The sequence below is a fragment of the Gymnoscopelus microlampas genome (assembly GCF_963454915.1).
Source record: "Gymnoscopelus microlampas genome assembly, chromosome: 9".
In the NCBI taxonomy this organism is placed as follows: domain Eukaryota; kingdom Metazoa; phylum Chordata; class Actinopteri; order Myctophiformes; family Myctophidae; genus Gymnoscopelus; species Gymnoscopelus microlampas.
The window spans coordinates 17451084-17475197 of record NC_139946.1 but is presented as its reverse complement, the minus strand read 5'-3'; the positions used below and the strand labels follow the sequence as shown (position 1 = coordinate 17475197).

At 44.6% G+C, this 24114-nt stretch overlaps 1 protein-coding gene across 3 annotated transcripts in view; it reads left to right on the top strand.

Moving 5' to 3' along the window:
* ptprsa (protein tyrosine phosphatase receptor type Sa) overlaps positions 1-24114 on the top strand; it is a 281342-nt gene that overhangs the window by 11668 nt on the left and 245560 nt on the right. For 2 of the 3 annotated variants that reach the window (XM_084067854.1, XM_084067852.1), the window contains exon 1: positions 8246-8744. The exons of the other annotated variant lie outside the window; for it this stretch is intronic. The gene's annotated coding sequence lies outside the window, so the exon portion shown is untranslated. Of the gene's footprint in view, positions 1-8245; positions 8745-24114 lie in introns of those variants that run through there. 3 annotated transcript variants of the gene reach the window in all.

The window sequence follows — 24114 nt, the reverse complement described above, 5'->3', positions numbered from 1 at the left end:
GTTCTCCCCATATCAGTCAGGACTGCACACTCACTCCCCGTTTCCTCCGCAGTCTGAACACTCACCTCTTCACACTCTATGCCTCACCCCCTAGCGCTCCTGATGTTTCAGCTATATGCCTTCTTGTTGCCTATTTTTCTATACTGTAGCTGCATGCTACTTAGTATACCATGCAGATGTGTGCTGGTTATGTTATTTAGATAGACATACTGTAAAATTGTCCCACACATGATGAGAATCTTATTTAGTTGTTTAGACCAGACTAAGAGGTTTGGTGCACGGGGAAAAAGAGCAGACCAAGTACAGAGAAGTACAGAGTCGTTAAATGAAAACACACATTTAACATGAATCCAATATGTAGTGGGGGTCCCTGCTTCATCTTGCTCTCAACTAAGGGGTCCTTGGCCTGAAAAATGTTGAAGACCCCTGGTTTAGACCGATGCTAGTTTTGATGTTTACCTGGTATTCTAGTTACTTGGCAGCACTTAATTAAGTTCCTTCCACTCTATTTATCCTGCCGTTGGTTGACTAGGTTTCATGGCACTTACTCTGATCGTGCATTTTGTAAGTTACTCCGGATAATAGCGTCTTGAACACTTGAATTGCAAATTGTAAATTGGATTTCCCTGCGTTCAAATCAGGAGGAAGTTAATAGAAGCCATGTGTGTGAGAAGTGTTTTAATGAGCAATGGGGCCTTGAAGACCAGCCAGAGTTCCATTGTAGTACTAATTCTCCTGAATGGCACGCCGTCTGCAAATGTGTCCACCAGAGGGTGCTGCAAACACAGAAACGGCTCCGCTGCGCACACCTCTAGGTTGCCTTGTTCTTCAGAATGTGTATTGTGTCTGTACTGTGAATATGTTTCATTCTGACAGACAGACAGACAGACAGACATCATTTGAATCATTTTGCTGCTGCTGTAGGCCGAAGTATATTTTACTCAATTCAAATTTTGAAATAGCAGGCATGTTACTTGTAACAGAGAAGTTCTACATTGTGTTATTGTTACTTGCAGCCTACCCAAGTAAAGAAATCTTGACAGTAACAACACCCCCACCACCATACCACCGCCCCAACCCCCTCCAAAGCGTTGCTCTGTGCATCTAATGCCCTTCTGAATTTACATGGTATCCACGCAACACTCCAGAGAAAAAACACAAGCGGACGGGAGCGAAGGAAAAGCAAAGCGCCAGGGAGGGAGGCAGGGAGGGAGAGAGGGAGATAAGAGAACTCCCCTGTTGTTGGAAAGACTCTCATTATTCTGTTATGGATTGCACATGTCAGCCAGTAAGTGCTCTTTTATCCCTGCAAAGCACTGAACCCCGGACGGGCCACCGAGCGCATTTCCCTAACCCAAGTGAAATTTACCATGTTTAAGTCCCTGAGTCACCATGGGGGACAACCATGGCGGTGGTGGGGTGGGGGTGGGGTAGGGGGAAAGAGAGAGAGAGAGAGAGAGAGAGAGAGAGAGAGAGAGAGAGAGAGAGAGAGAGAGAGAGAGAGAGAGAGAGAGAGAGAGAGAGAGAGAGAGAGAGAGAGAGAGAGAGAGAGAGAGAGAGAGTCGCCAGCCTCAGATTTATGGTCCTGATTAAGTAAAGAGGAGTCTATACGATGAGTCAGAGGCCAAGAGAGGAATCTATGTAGAAATCACACTCTGCCTTTTTTTCCCCCAGCCCTTAAACTGATTGGCCATGCATGCACACACACACACACACACACACACACACACACACACACACACACACACACACACACACACACACACACACACACACACACACACACACACACACACACGTACATGTACATGTGTACATGTGCATGCATGCACAGGAATAGACACACATGCATGCACACGCACACATTATGTAGCAGGGCAACAGTTAATTGAGCTAATTGATTGAATTGATTATAACAAAATAAACTATTTTGGGCATGTCATAGGCGAAAAGCTTCAGAAAATGTAACAAATAAATCGCTCACAATGTGTTGCATCGTGACTTATATATCGGCTATTTTAACTATTCTTGTGTGACGAATAAGTATACAATAACGCTTAAGTGGTTAATTGATTCATTGCTGTATAATATAAAGTAATCAATTGAATAATTGCGGAGACACAAATACTGTATACAGTAAGCTCTCTCTCTCTCTCTCTCTCTCTCTCTCTCTCTCTCTCTCTCTGTTCCCCGTCCTTCCGGGGGTTCCACACACCACAGTGAGTTTTAAATAAGCTAGCGGATAGTAGGTTGTGTTGTTTCTATGGGGTATATACACAGCGTGGATGGCTCTTTTAGCGGCCCTGTCCCAATGCATTACTGCTCACACACCTTGAAAAGTTCACCGCCCTAAATGCACCCAGGAGGGGGGCGGACACAGGCTGCCATTTTAAACAAAGTCTGTCTCACTGCCTCTCTTACAAAATACCATCGACTTACATTCTCCCTTCTCGATAGCAGTCAAGTAAGAGGCAACAATGTTACAGTTGTTTTAACTGTCGCTCCTTTAAAATGGCGGCATGATCAACATCGCTGGTGCAGGGTAAGAGGTGAGACGTTAGGAAACATTTGGTTTATAGATTGTATTAGCCTACATGCAGTTTGTATAAAGTTATGGACATCATAGATTTCATGAATATGGGAAGCAAGTCCACCCAAACTTCAAAAGCAGGCCTTCTCAGTAACTTGGATATCTAAGTTAGGGTTATCATATTTTCAAACCCCCAAAGCAGGACACTTAAATGAACCGTATATACTGAATGAATTGTATGAATCGTGAATCGTATATACTGTACATGCGAATCATAGGCGTGACCTTTTTATCAGGGTGGGGGACAATTATTTTAATGCTTAGCATACCTAGTGAGTGACTACACCTTTCAACACTGTCACTGATGGTTAAATAATAATGAGTGGGACAGAACATGATAAACGTCTATGTAAGCACTGAAAAATATATTACTATTTTAATTATAGTAGGTCGGAGAGGCTTCCGGAGAGGCTTCCGTTTCACAATGCGCTAGACCCCTGGGAAATGGATTGTTGAGGTGGAGCGCAACTCCTACCATCAGCTCCCAGTACTTACCACATGAATTGCCACAACCAAGCCGTGCTACTCATACGCTGAGTTGGCGGTGCCCTGGATCGAACCCATGACTTTATGGTCCAAAGGCGAGTGCGCTACTGAGTGAGCTACCCGGACACTTTTGTTATGTTATTGTGGTGAAATCCGGCACAATTTGCTAGTGAATGTCGAAAGCCGAGACATTTTAGCATTTTACAGATATTTGTCGGGATTCCGGACACCCAGCTTGAAACCGGGACAAACCGGGATGTCTGGTCACATTAATCTATGTGGAATCAGTGAAGGGGCTAAAAATAATCAACCTAACTAAACCAAATGAATCCAGTCTCAGCCAGTGTGTAAAGGCCTGATTACACTTGTCGCGGACAGCAGACGCGGCGTGCTGGTTGTGAATATACTACAATTTGGTGTCCGCAGACGCGCACGCGTTCAAGAGCAGCACACAGCCTGCGCTCAATACAAGGCATAATCTAATGAGAAAGAGGTCTACTGGCCTAGTTCTACTTTATCTTACATCAATTATTTCTGTTCATTCCTGTTATTCTCCAAAGAGCTCACATTCTAATAAATTTCTTCAGCAAATCTTCAAGAAGCCTTTTTATTTTATTCAGGGTTTTCATTCTGGTCTGTTTCCATTCCATTTAACAAAGCCTGCCACTGAATATCACTTCAATTTCTAATCCTTTATTTTCACATAATATCGCAAGCATAGCATCTATCGGATTTTCTTATTTGTTTTTCGGTTCAGGTTACAAACTACAGAAGTCTTAAAAGAAATGGCAGGCTGCATAAGGCTGGCCTTGTAGTACAAAGTGACGTAGGCAATTACAGCTGCAGCTAATACAATTAATAATTGGTGTGTTAGATTTAGATGTGTCAATGTGCAAGCATTGACAATACTTTTGACAACTGTCTATGTGTAGCAGTAGTGGCTCAGAGCCTCTGCCTGATGACCAAAAGCCTAATACCTAATATCTCCCCCGGCCAAAGGGGAATTAAGTGGTTAGTGGTTAAGATGTTCGCTTTCCACACGGTTCGAATCCAGGGCGTTACATGTGCTTGCACATTGGCACACATGGCTCTGGTAGCAGAACCATGTGGCACATAGGTCAGGAGCCTATTTCCTGTGTCTGCAGGCAGCGTGAGGCAGCTTGGTGTACAAGTACACCCCCTAGACATGACGCTACAGTATGTCACAGGGACTTACCCCCAATCCACATAGATATATAAACGTAGTTGGCCACAACTGTTCATTGGAGCGATGTGTTGTCGTGGCCGCCATAGAGCTGTGCCTCCTAATGCAGTGGTTCTCAACCTTTTTGGGCCGCGACCCCCCACAATAATCATTATGAACTGGGGACCCCCCACCCTGACAAGCTCTTGGAATTGTGGGAGTTGAGGCATTACATTTTGTTTGATTCGGTTCCACAGATAAATAATGTGAAAATAGCAGATCTACAAGCTCACAAGATTAGCTATTTTCTATTTTTTTAAGGTCATATTTGACAATTTGGTCAATGTTTGACCATTTACTTTTGATGCGAGGGAAGAGGTATTCATTTTTTTAAATTATTCATATTGACACTTTAGAAATGTGCAGATACCCTGGCCTGTGTACACATATACTGTATGTTGGTTTATTTACTGTTGAGTGAGCAAACAATTAAGCAAATAATCTGGGGACCCCCCAAAATCATTTTGGGATCCCCCTGGGGGTACTGACCCACAGATTGAGAACCATTGTCCTAATGCATGAATGTGACTTAGGCCATGGACCCCAAGTCAGTTTGGGGGTCTGTGACAACATGAAAAAGGTTTGAAAACAGCTGGTCCTTGGCCAGTCCCTTTGTTAGAGTGTAGGTGCTTTGTTTCCCAACAGATGACCCACGTTAAATGCAGGTGGTCACACAGGCTGTAATGAGACCTTCTCACTACAAAGCCACCATTAACCCGTTGAACGCTATCGTCCCTATTCTGGGCCAAACATTCTGTGATTGTGAAATTAGCCGATCTACCTATTCGGTTTTCACTGATTTGATGAGGTTGAGGGATGTATTATTATTATTTACGGAAAAGAAGAAGGAAGTCTGCACACTGTTTTCAAGCTCCAAGAAACTCACTTTTTATTTTTGCAACGTTTCAACCTTCTAGGTCTTCATCAGGCAAATATATTTTTATTATTATTTATGCACATGCAAGCAAAGGGGTGTTTGTAAAATAATAATCATTTTTATGTTATTATACCCATAATGATGGGCTAATTTCTGTGATGAATGATGGGCTTGTAAATCAGCTATTTTTGGTTAAAGTTCTCCTTAGAATAGTGATGCTTGGGTACAAGAGATTCATGTAAAATGTTTAATTATCTTATCACACAAAGATTTGGCGGCCCTCCTGCAGTATCTCTGAGGACCCCCTAGGGGTCCCGGTCCGGACCCCCTGTTGAAGACCCTTGTCGTAGTTACTTTCCACCACTGCGTTTAACCTGGATGTAGCGCATGCGTACTACCAGTCTGTTCTCCCATTGAGGCTCTGGTTCCGCTCACTTTTTTGTATTTTCTTTTCCCCACAATGGCGGTGTCGGTACACGGATGTTTTCAGTTTTTTCTTTAAAAAGGATTTTGAAACTATCAAACAGCCGAGAGGGGTTCCCACATGATGCAAGGCATTGTGAGCTTGTAGATCTGCTATTTTCACAATGTTTATCTGTGGAAACGAGTCAAACTAAATTTCATGACTCAACCCCTACAATTCCAAGGCCCTGTCAGGCGGGGGGGGGGGGGGGGGGGGTCCCCAGTTCAAATATGATTCTTTTAGGGGGGTCGCGACCTGAAAAGGTTGAGAACCACTGCAGTAAAACACCGGAATGTTCTTAATTGACAATTAAATATACTGTCCCTCACAACCACCTACAGCTGTTTAGTGTTGACAGAACAGGCTTTCGTCCTTCGCTATTAATTACATTGAAAATGAGAAACGTGTCAAATTCATGAGGACTTTTACAATGAGGTGTCCAGAGGCAGAGAGATGGGTGCACCACCATCAGCATTAGCCCCTACGGAACCTCTCCCTCCGCTGTACGCTGTATAGCTCCGAGATGAGGTCCCTCGTTAGTTACTGCCGTCTGTTTTCGAAATGGTCGCACGTCGTCCACTTTACATGTTTCTTACCCCTTTCTGCACATCGTATCCAAAAAGTAAAGCATTTCCGCCACTCTCTCAGATGTTTGAAGTTTTAACGCGCCATAAAAGCTATCCAACGGGTTGAAGAAAGTATTTAATTTGCCTCGGTTTTCATCCGGCTCCATAATATTTTGCATTAGAAGATGCAATTCAACATTTGACCAGTAGGGTAAGCAGTAATGTTATCTCTACGGGCGCAACTCTTGCGCAATGTCTTAAAAAACATGTAACCGGATGAAAACCGAGGCAAATTAAATACTTTCTTCAACCCGTTGGATGGCTTTTATGGCGCGTTAAAACTTCAAACATCTGAGAGAGTGGCGGAAATGCTTTACTTTTTGGATACGATGTGCAGAAAGGGGTAAGAAACATGTAAAGTGGACGACGTGCGACCATTTCGAAAACAGACGGCAGTAACTAACGAGGAACCTCATCTCGGAGCTATACAGCGGAGGGAGAGGTTCCGTCGGAGCTACATCAGCATGGACTTATTTGTCTACAAATACAAGTAAGTGCCTGCCACCATTAGGCTACATTTATCCGTTTATGTTTCCTTTTATCTTTGTATGTAGTTATCGTATAGCGTAGCTAATGGCGGGATCATGGCCATGGCGCAGTTATTTCTCTCTTTTTCTGCTGTCGTGCCGAGTGTGTGCGTGTCCTCTCTCTCTCTCTCTCTCTCTCTCTTTCTCTCTCTGTGTGTGTGTGTGTGTGTGTGTGTGTGTGTGTGTGTGTGTGTGTGAGACTGTGGGTCTCTCTCCCTCTCTTTCTTTCTCTCTCTCTCTCTTTCTTTCTTTCTTTCTTTCTTTCTCTCTCTCTCTCTCTCTCTCTCTCTCTCTCTCTCTCTCTCTTTGTTTATCTGTTGTGTAAGCCTATATTTCTACAATGTGTGAGCACATTATAAGCAGCCTTTGTAGGCATATTTGTTTATTTGTTGATTTATACTACTACTGTGTAGACTACAGTAGGCCCTGGCCATACATTATGAACTTGGGCTGCTGTAGCTAGTAGCCTACATGCCACGCCAACATTTATATGTCTGTTGCTTCACCTGTCAAAGAGCATACTATGCAACAGATTCTAGGTTCAGATTCTAGAACCAGTGGTTAGACCAGTGGTTCCTCAAGGTCAGGACCCCCAGGGATCATCAAAATCAGTTTAACCACTTTGAACCCTACATGCATCAGCTATTTCAAAATCCTTTTTTCTTTTTTCCCCAAAAATCTTGTATGGGGGTCCCTGGCACAACATCTTTTTCAAATGGGGGTCTGCCAGCCCGCGGGCAGATAGGCTACATATTAATTTGGAGGTCCTTGAAAAATGTTTGAGAATCCACTGCTTTGAAAGAATAGGCCTACAGCCAAGAAACCAGACGAATCTGCCACAGCAAAAACAAAATAGCAGTGATATTAGTCTGGCCATGCCAGACTAAAAGAATACAGGAAATGTTTTCCAGGTGCCCACTCTTCTCTCCCCCACAAGTGCCCACTCTTCCGAGTGCCCAGATTTCCCAAGAGCCCACTCTTCCAAGGTGCCCAGATTTCCCCAGTGCCCAGAATGTTTTGGTGCCCACCTTTCCTGTTACCCTTTGGAATCATCCAAATTTAAAGCAACAGATTCTAATCTAGGCTAGACGGTAACTAGTGCTACATTGTGCAGTAGGCTATGAGAGAGTAGCTGTAGCAGCCCAGCCGCTGCTCATGCAGTGCTCAGTTCTGAGCTCTGAGCACATACACACACACAGGTTTCAAATAACGGTCCGACCCCCCGAACTCTCGCCATCCCACCGTTTTACCAGCACACGGTCACGTGAACAGAGGGGGCGTGAGGTTTTTTTCTCCCTCTTTTCTTTTTTGAGCAACTAGAAGGAGGGGGGTGCGCTGTGTGTGAATGTGTGTGTCTCCCCCCCAACCCCCCCAGCAGTGTGTGTGTGATGTGTGTGTCCTTGCAGTTCTCTCTCAGTCAGCCAGTCCCCCGGTCCTCCATACAGAGGCGGTGGGATGTTTTATCCTGTCTGTCTGGCTGCTTGTGGGACGTGGAGATAACATAACGGGACAAGAAGAAACATAATACATTATTATTTTACTCTGATTATTACCAGCAGCAGCAGGTCGGCGTGCGCGTGGCGTCTGTCTGTCACGCTCGCGAGGAGCGATTATAACGGGGGGGAAAACTGATCCAAACAACGGAATAATACATCAAAACGGGGAATATAAAAATAATGCTCGTTTTTGTTTTGAAGTAACGTTTCATTTTTCCTTAAAGGCTTTTTAATGCATCGCCGCCCCGGGGACATTATTCATTGGATTACAAAGTAATGTTCTTGGATACTATACTCGGATACTGGTGGTGAAGAAGTAGTAACTTTATTTACTATTATACTGGAGGGAAATGGACACGATCCACCGTTAAACTACCGCTGGAGGACCGAGGAGCTGGATTTAAATGCTAATACTTTTCACTGGAAACGGCTTACAGTAAGTTTACTATGCAGTTTTTATACCTTGCTCATGGTGTGTTCATTGGAAAAATAAGGTTTACATTATATGAATATATATTTGTTTACTTCGCATTGATTTTAAACGCGTTTAGATAAAACACAAGGAATTGTGAGAATTAAAGTTGAAGACAAAATGAAAACAAATGAAGTCAAAAAGTAAAAACGAACAATAACATACAGGAGCAATAATAACATAAACTGTTACTTGAAGAAGAATTACGTTTTCTTTTCCTTTTTACCTACGGTTACGTTTGTCACATAAAAAGGAGCCTTAACCGAGTTCTTTTTAATGTTCTTGGTTTGATCGGGTTGGCACGACCACCTATAACCGAACCGTTAGTAGCCTCCAACTGGTGGTCTTTGTTCAATGCCAACGACATGAACCTCAAAGAACTTAGTTACAGCCAGCTCTTCATTCCTATTAAAGTTGTATTCCTTTATTCATTCCTTTTTTCTTTATTTTACTATAAAACAGTGGTTTCAAACTGTTGTAAAAAGGACCCCCATGAACTCTGAGAGTTCCATTTGCTTCCATTTGTACACTCTCAGAGTGGTTCTCATTTGTACACTCAAAACAGACAAATGCTGAGAGTGTACAATTAGAACCAAATGGACCCTGGTTCTATTTGTACACTCTCAGCGTTACAGACCTGTTAAGGGTCCATTTAGAACCCCTCAAGGAACCCTGAGAGTCCCTAGACCACACTTTGAGAACCACTGCTAGACTGTAAGAGCAGGTCTGGTTTTTATATTCGAGGTTTATTATTTCATTCTGTCTCTCTATATCTATGATCTATTCCCATTGTCTTTTGATTTATTCACCCACTTATTTAACCACTGGTTGGTGTGATTACATTACGAGCATTTAATGACCGTTTGATACAATATTTAGGCTATGGATTCCAAAAAATCCAGCTCTGAAATATTCCTGCAGATAAACACTCCTTGGGGCTGTAGTATAGCAGAATAGACTGTGTGTGTCTAATTCGTGTTGTCTTGGAAAGCTTTTTTGGGGTAGCAGCTCCAGTTGGAGCCCCCTAGGCGTCAGCAGGGATTTGTGTAGCCGCCGTGCTACTGTAAAAAGCAAAAGCGAGTCCAATTTGAATTGCAATGCTTCTTAATTTCAGTCGAACATTTAAGGATACAGCCTCCCCCTACCCTTGCAGCCTTTTTCAGCAGTTACAGATATTTTGCATCCAAAAAGGGGGATTAGTGATGCATTTCATATGCAGGGTTATAGTGGGGGAAAAGGGAGACAAGTAATTGTCTGTGTGGCAAATGACAAGAAAAAGAAAATGTATATGAGAACGGCTGTAAGGCAATGCAGAGAGAGGGAAATCCTTTGCTGACATTGAAAGACTATTTTAAGAATGTGTTCCCCTTCCTCTGTTTCAATAGACCTTTTCACACTTGACAGTATAAACATTTCTAAATGTGTACAGGTTTTATTTCCTCTTGCAGTGTTTGTGAATATCAGTAGATGACACAGCAGGAGGACATAAATAAACTTGGGGACCAAAGCTGTTGTTGCTTGGCAACGCAATACCACCAGTGACAAGACCTTGTATATTCAATCAACACCTGCTCGAATGAATAAATAAAAACATTTAGCTAAACGACCAAGAGGGCCACATGTTGATTGTCTGCGTCCTTCAAAGAGTAAATTGGACAAACCCCTCGGCATACCAAGAGCCCCGGTGTCACAAGCCGCCTTAAGGACGCCTTAATCTCACTTTAATTGGATAATTTATCACCCCTGATCGCTGTCAGCGGCAGGAGAGAAAAATCAAGGAGAAGTGCTGTGGTAGACAGGAGTGAGCACACCGTGACCACACACTGACTGCGTGTCACAGCATCAAGACAGAGGGCCCCATTTATTTTTCAGTTTCTCCCAGAGAAAATTGCAAATCGATGCGTTTGTGATGTGAGTGACAAGCTTGTAAGCAGCCATAATGAATGGAGGGGATTGAGGCCTCCAGATTGTTGCCTTAGGGGGAAGCTTTGGTGATGAAAACATTAAATCCCTGAAAAGTTTTATTGGATGAAAACTTGTTATATAAAGTAAACGCCCCGTTTCCTTTGTACATCTGAAGGAGGAATGAGTTAATTGGATGTTTTTGTGTGTGTGTGTGTGTGTGTGTGTGTGTGTGCTGAGGATTTGCCAGGTCTCTATCTCAGAGCTGTTTTCATATTCATTTCTCACTTGCAATTATTGCTTTGAGAGCTGTTTGTCTTTTCAGCCTTCAGTAACCCACAGTTATTAAAGGCACTTCGGCAATGATGATCAACACTCAGAGAGAGAGAGAGAGAGAGAGAGAGAGAGATAGATGAGGGTTGAATTAACACTGCTGGCTCAACTGACTGTCAAGCTATTGAAAGTAATTTTCACCCAAAGGCACTTGAAGCATAGCTGCCTCTAAAGTTCTCTTTAATGTAGTACATTACAGTGCTTTAGCCTCCCTGTCATTAAGTGCACTTGACGTGCTGCAAGCAACCTACCATTTTTTGGGGTAATGGTTTTTAACCAGAGGCAAAGTAAGTGCACTTCTTGATGTTTTTGGCATAAAACAAAGTTCATAGTTTCTGACAATGTGCTAATGAACTGGATGTGGCCATTGAAACAAGACTTTTTTTTCCAAAGCTTTCATCCATCTCTCATCTGCCATTCAACATGTATTTAATTCAAGTGATTGTGTTACACTATACTATACACTGTACACTATGTTACTTAGTTACTTTCCACCACTGTCTACTGTTTTGTGTTTTAGTTCAAAATGGATGCAGCAGCAGGCCTGTTTGTCAGTTTGCAAGCAGAAGGCATTTACTTAAAGAAGTGGCTCTTGTCCAACACCCGTTCATCCCTCCTGTAGCATCCACTGAAGTATATAAAAATGATAAGAGACAAACCTATCAATCAGAGAAGAGCACAAATTCATCATCCTTATTCTTTCATAGAGGCGTGTTTAGATCTGCAGTGGTGTACCGTGCCAGTCGTTTCCCTTACCACCCGATGCCAAAAACATAGAATTATGAACGTTTAAGCGTTTCGAGAGCGCTTTGCAATTAGTCCTATTGCTCTCGAGCATTAGACAAAACGATTGCTGCTTCAAAGTCAGTGTTATCAGGGAGCTAGAGACGGAGAGAGGCTGCCTTTTTTACTCCAGGTAATTGTGTTTATTTGTCTTTTCTGAGACAGAGCATTCTGATGATGCCAGGCAGGCGGCAATTAGTGTGCTTATGAAAACACTGGGAGCGCTTTTCTCAGTTTGATGTCCTAGATCACCTGGTACAGCGTTAGGGAAGATTTCTTTTTTTTTTTTTAAACTTGACGGATAGGACAGTGAATGCTGTTGTGGTGGCTCTACACCTTTTTCACGTCACCGTTGCACGACAATAAAATGGGGCTCAAGTGGTTAATCAGACTAATCAGGTTTAGTCAATTAAAAAATCAGTTAGACGTGTTTTGTCTCGTGTTGATTTGTAGATATTAAATAAATAAAAAATATACAGTATATATAGTATATATAAAAAAACATGTTTCTCGATCATTCAATGATCAGGTAAAGCGGTGTATTAACCTTGACAAGGATTTATTATTTGTGGAAGAAACAGGAGCTCAAGACTGTTTGTGTGTGTGTGTGTCTGTGTGTGTGTGTGTGTGTGTGTGTGTGTGTGTGTACTGGGGGGAGGTGATTGCTACCGTTGCTTTGCCGCAGACTTTCAGGCCACGGTCCAAGAAGTCGGCAGAGCGTTCCCTCCATCAGACCTGTCGCTCGGAGGCGAGAAAACAGCCGCAACACCGCCCACCTTTTACAAAAAAAGATTTCTGTTTAAGCAGTGGACTGGCTTCCCTCTGAGCGGTAAAGGTCAGGGCCTCTGAACAAGCAGATGAGCAATAGGTATAGGCCTCGGGGTGGATAAGACGCAGGTGGGGACCTGATAAGATGCAGGGATGGCTGTGAACTGGACAGATTGATCTTTCTCTGGCCATGAGCTGAAAGTCTTCTCTCTCTCTCTCTCTCTCTCTCTCTCTCTCTCTCTCTCTCTCTCTCTCTCTCTCTCTCTCTCTCTCTCTCTCTCTCTCTTTGTGTCTGGAGCTCATCATGGCTGAGCCATCTGCCCCTGGCCGCAGACACACCGGCCCCTGAGTGACTGAGCTCTCTCTGTCTTTTTGTCTGCTTTTCCATCTATCTTTCTTTTTGTTTTGGCTTTTTTGGTCTCTCGCTCTTTTTCGCGACTGGTCTGAGTCCCAGTCTCTCTGTAAACAGAGCTTGGGACTGGGGAATGGACGCCTCTGTCCCCTCGGTTTCTCCCACTTTCTCTCTGTCTGCTAATTGTTCCCAAAAAAACATGGCAGGAGGGGACAGATGGATAATTCACTGCCTCATCCCCCCTCCCTCCCTAGTCCCTACACACGTGAACACACACACACACACACATACACACACACACACACGGACACGTAAATCCGCTGGGAACATATCAACACCCTGTCACCACCCGCCTGGTACAGAGTGTTTGATTCCAATGATGAAGTCATTATACTCATTCAGTCATTTTGACCACTAAGCACTTTTCAGATTAATTGTTTTCTTTTTTTTTTTTTTTTATTATTTGGGACATTTCCACCTATATAGACATGCCTGGGTGAAAGTGGTTAAAATCAAGAGTAGCCTTTTGTTTGCAGACATATGTGGATGTATGTACACAGTACACATGCATATATACGAAAGAGAGAGAGTGTGCAACACACATTGAGAAAATGTCAGTGATTACTTGGTGTGACACACAGGTAATAATCAGACCTGTTTATGGTGTACGGCACTAAAGTAATAATACAAATCATACACACACACACACACACACACCGGTCTCTTTAATGGTTACGGTGTTAATGGGAACGTCTGGTGTTTCATGGTGAAGGATAATCGACACCCTTTCTAGTAGATGTGAGAGGTTTTCTCTCTCTCTCTCTACCTGAGTTTCTCTCTCCCATTTCAGTAATTCCCTGTCTCCTTCTCACTGACCCCTGTGTCTCTATCTCCCAGTCCTACACCATCTCTCTCTCTCTCTCTCTCTCTCTCTCTCTCTCTCTCTCTCTCTCTCTCTCTCTCTCTCTCTCTCTCTCTCTCTCTCTCTCTCTGTTTCGTGCCACTGGGCTGCTCTCCAGCTTGTTGAGAGCGATTACCAGCTGGCGTCGCCAGATTGAAGAATGGACGCGCCCCCTGGGGCCCTCTCCTCTCCTCCCCTGTCTCCTCCTCCTCCTCTTCTCAAACCAGCTCTGGCAGGAAGGGGGGATGGGGGGTGGTGGTGGATTTGACCCCCTAGGACGTTTAACCCATGACCCCATTGATGTGTCTGAGAGGCCGCAGATGAACAGGTTGCGATCGGACCCATGCCGTTGGGCTGGGGTCTGCGCCCTGTTGAGCTATACATCTGTAGGATGTCTGGCTCGGGGAGTGGGCAGAAGGTTGTGTGTGTGTGTGTGTGTGTGTGTGTGTGTGTGTGTGTGTGTGTGTGTGTGTGTGTGTGTGTGTGTGTGTGTGTGTGTGTGTGTGTGTGTGTGTGTGTGTGTGTGTGTGTGTGTTTGCAAAATCTGGTTATCTACAACGTGGCACATTGTAGATAGGCTATTTCTAGAGCTATTTCCAGAGTTTTTGAAAGTAATAACTCAAGTGGTTAAGTCACACATCTGGAGTTGTGTTTGAACTGAAGCCTCTGTGACTTCCTACCATCCAAATTGACCCATCACAGTTAAAAACAATACACAATATAGTTTTTATTTATTTATTTTATGTATTACCATAAATCAACGTTGCTAAGTAGCTAAAAGTCTGTCTATGTACAGTAGTTTATTTTCTCGTTTTTTTTTCCTCTTGTCCAAACAAGTACCACAGTCGGGAGATTGTTTTTCCACCGTTGATTTTGCTGAAGTGCATTCATAGAAACATCAATATTTCCTGACAGACAAAACAATGTGGTCCAAGAATACACTGACGGCAGGGCTACTGTTGACCTTTTCAGAGTATGGAATAACACTGTGTAAGTAATGCCAGCAGGTGAACACACACCATACAGTCATATGGAGGGAGTCCGGTCCTTTACAGTAGATGTTGTTATCATGTAACATGTGGTGGAATAGGAGCAGCTTGAAGTTATTTATGAAATGGTCCAAAGAGGGACAGGATGAGAGCAAAAACATGACTACATACTGTACATGTGTACACGCGCGCGCACACGCGCACACACACACACACACACACACACACACACACACACACACACACACACACACACACACACACACACACACACACACACACACACACACACACACACACACACACACACACACACACACACACACACAGTCTGCAGAATGCAGTGTGTCGTACATTAATATTTCATGGTATTCAGATGATGTGCTTTCCCAGAGCGCAGTACAACCGCAGATCAAATTGCAATTCCTAAGTCGCCAAATATGCCAATATTACAGGTGACAGCACAGAAATAGACACTCCGTTGAAAGACGTAGGATGTACAGTCGGCCCGGGCCTGAGCCTCAAGACAATAGATGTACGCACGCTGGAGTGATGGTATATATATATTATTTATATATATAATGCTAGTAACATGGACAGAAGAATGTGTATTTCATTGGCAAAAAACAAGATGGAAAGAGAAAGAAAACGTGTTACTTTTGACATTCATAATAATAACATCCGTCAAGTTTACGATTATGTGGGCGCGACAAAAGTCAAGTTGCTTGTACACCCACTCAAACATATATAGACTTATATATAGCAGAACAAGGTGAAGATATATATACTGTAGTAACAGGGACAGATCGAAAAAGAAAGGAAAACGTCTCGCTTTTGACTTGAATAATAATGACAACCGTCGAGTTTACGACTCTGTGGGCGCGACCACAAAAGTCAAGTTGCTTGTACACCCACTCAAAAAATACACCGACCCAAATACACAAAACAAGCAAGTCTTTTAAGAAGAAGGAAGGGCACGGGATAAGAAATATGAGCCGGAGCGGGCAGGAAAGCTCTATCTCAGCAAAGTATCACACGCTATCCCTTAAGTAATTACCTTCTCTGCTCACTTCACTGGGTTGCTTTATTCTTGAGCCTCGGAGCGCTGTTGACTCCATAATATGGTTTTAAATGCCAGAGTTTGACCTTAGTTAGCATATGAGGCATGCACAGCTCTCTCTCTCCTGTCAAATTTAGCATTTTGGGGGTGTAGATGGAGGCTTGTATTTACATAGAGGACCCCCACAGGCGTTGGCATGGTAAACAACACCAAGCTAACCCTGAGACTTCTATTGAACCTTTAATGTAATGTAATGATCTCTTCCATAATGTATGCTGTGTAATGATCTCTTCTATTACTGCCCTATGTGACTTTCCTGTTCTACCCCGGCTTTGAACCTGGGTCTCCTGCACAAGTGCTGAATTATTATGATTTGTTTTACCACTGAGCAAATAGAGCCTGCCTGCTTGCTCTGGGGAGAAATTTAATTTGGACCTTCAGGTCAAAGGTCGTGCCCAACCTAGACACAGGATCTAAATGTCTCAGTAGAAGAGCAGGGAGACTAAATACAACCACCCCTAGTACGGGTCCATTTTTATGCATTTGTACATTCTCCAGAGTTAAATGAATGCTGGTGATTTTACAGTGCAGTGCAGTGCAGCAGTACAGGCCAGCTTGTGAATCTGTGTGGATAGCTGTTGGGTCACAGTCACAGATAAATACGGTGGGAGGGGGGGTCTTTTTTTGTGTGTCAAGTCTCCAGTGGCTGAAAATACTTTGGCGAGAGACAGAGAGGCAGAGGGGGGAGGGAGGCATGTATTCCTTGTGCACCAGAACATTCTGAAAATGCCCCCCATCGATGTCACTGGCTACGCTGTCCTCCGTTTGGCTGGCGTGATGTGTGCCCGCTCGCAGCCAGGCTGTTTATATAATGGAGCTTGAAAAAGAAAGAAGCAAGCACTCATCAGACGAGTCGTTCAAAGTCCAAAAAGTAATGGGTGCACGGTTCAGGCAGAAACAGTTTCTTTGAAAAGACTACCAGCACTCACTTTCATCCATTTAGGATCTTGTTTTTATTGAAGTCTTATAGCCCCCATCAGCACTCATTTAACCGGACGTTTCGGCCTCACAGGCCTTCCTCAGTGTGTGTGAAGCATACAAAATAGTGTCACCTTATAAAGGGGACCTCGGTGCAACACAAGGCGGTCCGGGTGATAATATTTGCATGTTCACATACAACAACATGAAGGTCAAAAAACAAGAAAGCAACAAGAAAAACAAAAACAACAATGTCAATAGTTTTTACAACACATTTTTAGAAAAAATATTTTTAGAAAAATACATTTTTTAGAAAACCCAAGCCTATGCGAGTTTGAACCCCATAAAGTTATATAATGGAGCTAACATTGTGTGTCATTTTGAAAGTACAGGTGATAAATAAACCAATGCCATATTTTTGGGAGCATCCATTACCAATGTTTTTTCACTGATATTTTGACGGTGCTCAGTGCAGGCACACTTTGCTCGCATACCGCTTGCGTCTCACAAGCCTCAGGGCCAAACACAAGAACGCTCGCCACAAAATACGCTTGCCCCAGGTCAAATCCGTTGACCTTGGAACGGTCGCCACCAGGTATTCGTGACCTCAGTAAAACCATGACCAAACCTAGATTTATTCCTAACCGTAACCTCAGTAAAACGAATACAATAATGGTCCGGGAGAAAACAGGGTGAGCGTGTTTTGGGGCGGGCGTTCCGGTTACCGGTGTGCCTGCGTAGTTGTGGAGCGATGACCAAAAGAAGAGAGCGCGAAACAGACAGACAGACAGGGAAAAAAGGGGAACCAGTGAGACGGGGAGAGGGATAGGAAGGAAGTCAGGGAGATATGGAGAGAGGTGAGAAGTGGTTGGGAAGAACAAGCGGGACAAAGAGAGGTGTGTGTGTGTGTGTGTGTGTGTGTGTGTGTGTGTGTGTGTGTGTGTGTGTGTGTGTGTGTGTGTGTGTGTGTGTGTGTGTGTGTGTGTGTGTGTGTGTGTGTGTGTGTGTGTGTGTGTGTGTGTGTGTGAGAGAGAGAGATTTCTGCATGTGCTAAAAGCGGCTAATCCTCGCAGGCTCTTTGTGTGTGGACAGAATACCCAGGGGCATGATGGGTAGGCCTGGACCTGAGCCCATTCAGGTCCACACACACACACACCACCTCCGTCTTCTTTTGTTAGTGTCCCCCTTTCACCCAAACCATGGAGACATCTGTTACAGGGAGAGGGAGGGAGGTGTGCGTGTGTGTGTTAGAGGTGGGCTGTCATAGAGAAGAGTGAGAGGAGGCTAAACAGGAGGAGGCAGATTAATTGATGGATGTACGTGTAGAGCAAGCCTATAAACATGGACCTCTGGGAGGAGACAGACAGGGGGACAGAGAAGGAGATGGGGGACACTGGAAAGTACTCAAACTAATCCATTATAATAATATATATTATATAGATGGTAGCAGGTGAAGAGAGAGAGAGAGAGAGAGAGAGAGAGAGAGAGAGAGGGAGAGTGTGTTATCAGGGTAGGAGGAATGGAGGGAGGCAGTGCAGGGAGTGGTGCATGGGGGTTAAGCAGGAGTAACTAGCTGCCTGTCATGGTGATTGTTCATCCTGTGCATCGGGGGATACGTGCCCCCGTTATGAGAGCTGGCGTCTTGGAGTCTATGTGGGCCACTTAGCCGCCTCTCTCTCTCTGTCTCTCTCTCCCTCTCTCTCTCTCTCTCTCTCTCCTTAACTCTATTTCTCAATCGTACTTCTCATTTTGCTTTCTCTCTCTCCCCGACAATCTGTCTGTCCAACTCGGTCCCTCTCTCTTCTCGCCCATCTTGTGTTCTTTCTTTCTTTCCGGCCCCACTGTCTCTCTCTCTCTCTCTCTCTCTCTCTCTCTCTCTCTCTCTCTCTCTCTCTCTCTCTCTCTCTCTCTCTCTCTCTCTCTCTCTCTCTCTCTCTCTCTCTCTCTCTCTCTCTCTCTCTCTCTCTCTCTCGGGGATGCCGTCTGTCAGGTGGTGGGTTTAGGAACAGAGGTGGTTAGTTTTTTCTTCTATGCAGATGATGCTGCTGTCTCTCTGACTAAGAGGTGTTGCTGTCACGTTCTCTCTCTCTCTCTCTCCTTGCAGCCTGAAACGGTTTACACATTCATTGTGTTAATAATATTTTCCCCCGCCTCTCCATCCAAAAAAACGCTCTAGTAATTACAACTCTGAGAGCCGTGTGTGCCTTTCTATTAGGAGGCCCTGTACTCCAGCCTGGATACACAAATTACCCCGCGCCACTGGCGCATAAAAAGAGCGAGCGATCTCGAGACGAGAGAGAGAGAGAGAGAGAGAGGGTGTCAGAGGTGAGACGTATTTGGTTTCGCTCTCCCCTCTGCCTGGCGTGCATCACGAGCTTGTCTCCACGCAGGCGGGTGAAGGTTTGTCAAGTGCGGTGCGGTGTGGATAGGGGAGCAAACCCCTCCACCCGTGAGCACCCCCAAGGAAGATGGAGGGCGACATTTGTATGTAAATGTTGAGAGAGGCGTCTAGTCTCGGCCACTGTAGGCATTCATTCTGACAGGAAACGGAGCAGGGAGATAACCCGCCACCTTGGCTTTCCTGGAAGTTAATCTTGTCGTTTCTGACATTTTCTTTCTTTGGGGTGGGGGTGGTGGTGTATTATATCCAGCCAGGTGTGTGACACTGTGTGTGCCTGTGTGTGCCTGTGTGTGTGTGTGTGTGTGTGTGTGTGTGTGTGTGTGTGTGTGTGTGTGTGTGTGTGTGTGTGTGTGTGTGTGTGTGTGTGTGTGTGTGTGTGTGTGTGTGCGTGTGCGTGTGTGTGCGTGTGTACTATATAGAAGGGCACATTTAAGTTGCTGTAGCATGCCCTTGTCCACAAACTAACATGTTGATTCAGAGGAGTCATGACTGTACATCACTTAAGAAGGTGCACAATCTTACATACGGACACACCACATGCACAATACACATTCACCATTCAAAGAGCCACACAAACACATGCACGCACACTCCTCCCAGCCAAACTGATCTTTCCTGGCCATTGAATTGAGATGATTGTGAAGAGAAGGCCAGATGTGTGGGGTTCAGGGCTGCAACTACCCATCATTTTCTTAGCAATTATTTTTTATCAATTAAACCTTTTGAATAATAAAGAAGAGTGTTTTTCTTTTTAAATATTCAACACATTTATTAACCACTTAAGTGTTATTTCATAGGGCAGGTGTGGGAAGGAGGAAGGGGTTTAAAAGCAGATGTCTTGAGTGGTGTGTGTGTCAGTGGTAGATAATCCTGATTAAAAAGGAGGGTGGGGGGTGAAAGGGGGTGAGAGGTACGCATGGCAGGGCCCTCTTGTTTAGAGATGGAGCGTTCTGTGAATAATAAAGCCTGTGGATTTTCTTTTTTAGATTATCTCTTTTTGTTTTTCGTTTTTTTCCCTCATCCAGCTTTTGGAACGAGGGGAGATTGTCTAAGTCTCTAAACCGATTTACACTAAATTGACACTGATGCATAAAAAATAGACTTCTCTGCAGGAGGAGGCTACTATATCCATAATCTGAGTTCCCAGAAGTTCTCGCCAGCTCTCGCATACATACGGGAGGGTACTATATCCAAGGATGTAGGGATAACCTTTGTTTCTTTCTTTTTGTTTTGTCAGTGTGCAGGCATAGTTGCTAATTAGTAATGTTATGTGATGTTAATGGCAACAAGTAGAAGAAGTGTGTGTTATTTACTTTGAATAACTCTTCTCTTCTGGGGGTCCCTCGCACAAAACATTTACAGATGGGGGGAGGGGGGGGGTCCACGGCCAAATACATAGCAATTTGGGGGTCCTTGACACAAAAAAGTTTGAGAACCACTGGTATAGCAGACGTGAAGTCCACAAACCACCTCTGACAGTGTGATAAAAACACGGTTCCGGAATGGGTTCCATCAGGAATCGGTTTCCGAATATGATGGAACCGATTCCGGTTCCGGATCCCAACCCTAGTTTGTGCTGTCCCCCATATTGGACCCAAAATAAACTGGTGTCACTGCAAAACACCAGACACGGAGAGAGCGACGCGGCCTCCTGTCCTGCCGGCTTATCTGGTGCGCGAGGGAATTGGGGATAAAGGAGCAGGAAAGTTTTTATAGAAGGAAATAAACACGGGGGCCGTTATCAGGCACACTGTCTTATTTCCACGTTGATGGTGAGGAGATAGCGTCAAACGCCAGGAGGAGGAGGAGGGGTGTGTTGAGCCCAGCGGGGCTGGGGATTAAGCTCACAGCCTGCCTTCGGCAGAGTGGGGGACTCGATAAGTGAGTGTGAGGAGGAGATAGGCAAGGGATATGATGTTATACCAAGACACCGGTCTGGGAATGGATCCGAGGAGGAGATGGATAGATTATAGGCAGAGATATGGTGTTATACCAAGACACCAGGGATGGATCTGAGGAGGAGATGGATAGATTATTGGCAGAGATATGGCGTTATTTAACCAAATACTCTGGTGTTGATCTGAGATGGCTAATGAGCAAGCTGTGAAAGGTGTGTGGAGACTGGACACTTATTATGGGATGTGATTCATACGTGTGTGAGACAGGAGAGAGAGGGGGAGAAGGTGGGGAGGAGACAGAGAGAGGGTAGGAGTTAGGGCTGGTCGTTATATCACCATTATTTCGAACTTTTACATGATAAAAAAGTGAAAATAGCAGACCTACAAGCTTAATAGATATGCTATTTTCACTATAGTAATACGCACAAATAATACAGGACTAAGTGGTTAATCAGACTAATTGGTTTAGTCGATTATAAACAAATATGAGCAAGATTAAGTCGGTTAGAGGTTCAAAAGTTTGGTTTCGATATATTTTCGGTTAATTGCCAAGCCCTATTAGGAGTGAAACTGAAGGGGGACGAGTCAAGCCCAGTAACAGGAGGTACATGGAGGGAGAGAGAGAGGAAGAGGGGGAGAGAGTGAGAGAGCGAGAGAGGCCAGAGGGTGGGCTGTTTGCACAGAGCACTAATGAATTTGAACCCTGGCCTCTAGGGAGTTAAACATAAGGACGAATAAATAAAAATGACTTTTTGGGGTGTGTGGGGTGGGAGGGGCACAGCCTGGGGTTTAGTACGTCTTTAAAACCACAGCCAAAGATCTTCCACACACACACCACCGGGGTGCTCTTAATTCGGCAATCACAAAAAAAATGACTGCATGCTCTGCTTGCCAACTGCTCTGTCCGTCCAACGATTCTATCTGCCGGGGGGGGGGGGGGGGCTGGGAAACACTTCCATGCCAGAGGAAGATGGAGGCCCAACTGGCCCTTTGAAGCATCATCCCAAAGCATATACCACTTGGACACGCTGTGATTGGCCAGTAGCCACTTTGAGTGGCAGTTGGGGCAAACGCTCTCGCCAAAACACGATTTACGATTCTGTGCCTATCGGTACATAACTCGGACGGCGCTGAGTCTTCTCAATCAAATTTCGCAACGTTCGGCACGGCGACTGCAGTTGTTGGTGAGAGGCAGTTCTGCGTTCGTCACAGAAGCGGGGCGTGGTTATAGCACAAGCGGTATAGGCTTTGGTATGTCGCCCCTTTGAAACATGCTCTATCCCTGCCATGTGTGTGACATCATTAATCTGCCCTATCTCACTTTTAGTACACAGCATTAATGTATTGACTACAGCGCGAGGAGCATATTGTTGCATTCGGGCAGAAACCTCTTATTTCTATATTCTAACCTTTTGTGTTTGTTCATACATTAATGCCCTACTTGATCATACTACAGCATCACACAAAAGCATCAAAAGTAGCAGATCCACAAGCTCGAAATACGTCTCGAAACTTCGAGCTTGTAGATCTGCTACTTTTGATGCTTTTGATGCCTTGTGTCATGCTTTGTGTCAAAAAGTTAGAATGCATTGTGAGCTTGTACATCTACTATTTTTGGCCTTTTTTCCTAAAGGTATGTGTGCGTGTGTGTGTGCGTGCATGTGTGCATGCCCATATTGTGTCGGCAGATTGGTATTGTGTACATTGTGGTCGCAAAAAATAGAACCCTTTACGGTATGCTGTGTACTTTGTGTGTGTGAACTATGCACTGCGGTCCTGTCATACTGTATGTTTATATCCTGTATATATACTGTATACTTGCACAGCCAGCAGAGTTAGGGGTTCCATTGATAGAGCATGGTTGTAAAACCGCCAAGGTCAGTGGCACCATGCTAAAAATACACACAATAAAAACACACACACGATAATGGGCACTGCAAATTTTGGTTCAGCAGTAACCACCGGATAGCATACGCACTACGCTTCCTCCCCCTAGTGCATTTCTCAACCATAAACCACCTCAAATCATCGTTTTCCTTTCGGCGAACAATGATGGAGGTCTCTGGTCAAGAAGAAAAAACACACACGCCTCGGGCAATGTTTAGGCTCCGTGAAAATATGACCGACTCACTCACTCACCCCTCCTCAGCCCCGGCACGTACACACCTTGAATATCCATCTTTTTTTTATAACGTGTTGTTGTTTTACCACATGAAGAGAAGCCCACCACCACCACCACTGCCTCTGGCATTCACCCCCGTGTCGAGCCAATGGTCCCTAACCCCCAGCCGCCCCGGCCTGGCTAACTAATAAAGGGTAAGGGGGCCCAACCATTGTAAATCACAGAGGAGTCTTGTTCGTCCGACGCCTGCCAGAGAATGCCATGGGAATGGCATGTGCTGCCGTGGCCCTGCGGGTTTTTTTCAGTGCGCCACACAGAGAAGAAGAAGACTGCTTGTTGTGTGATAGATGCCGACCTTTGCCTCTGTTTGTGTCACGCAGGAGATGAATATTAAAAAGGGGTTGAAGAGAGTAAGACGCGCGAGCGAGGAGGAGGGATGTCAAGTTTATCTTCATTCAAAGGAACTTGAGAGAGTTTGCCGGCGGTGCTCACCCTGGGGTGTTGGTATTTTAGTCAAAGATGTGTGCCTTTTGCTTGCTTTGAAGCCGGCGGAGCTGTCACAGAAGCCATTTTTGAGGAATACTTTCAAGGGTGGTGACATTTGTTGGCATTGGATGAAAACATTGCGTAGGCCATACCTTTCTGCCCTGCAGTACGCATGCAGGCATATTAACATGTTTATTTATTTTCTTTTCTTTTATTAGATAAGAGCGCGTAGAGAGACCGAGGGAACCGAGGGCAGAGAGAGAGAGAGGAGGCACGCAAGACAAGTCTAGATAGCATGTTATCGACAGATGCCAGGTTCATTTGTTGACCTGGCGTCCTATAGTGTGTATAGTTTCAATGT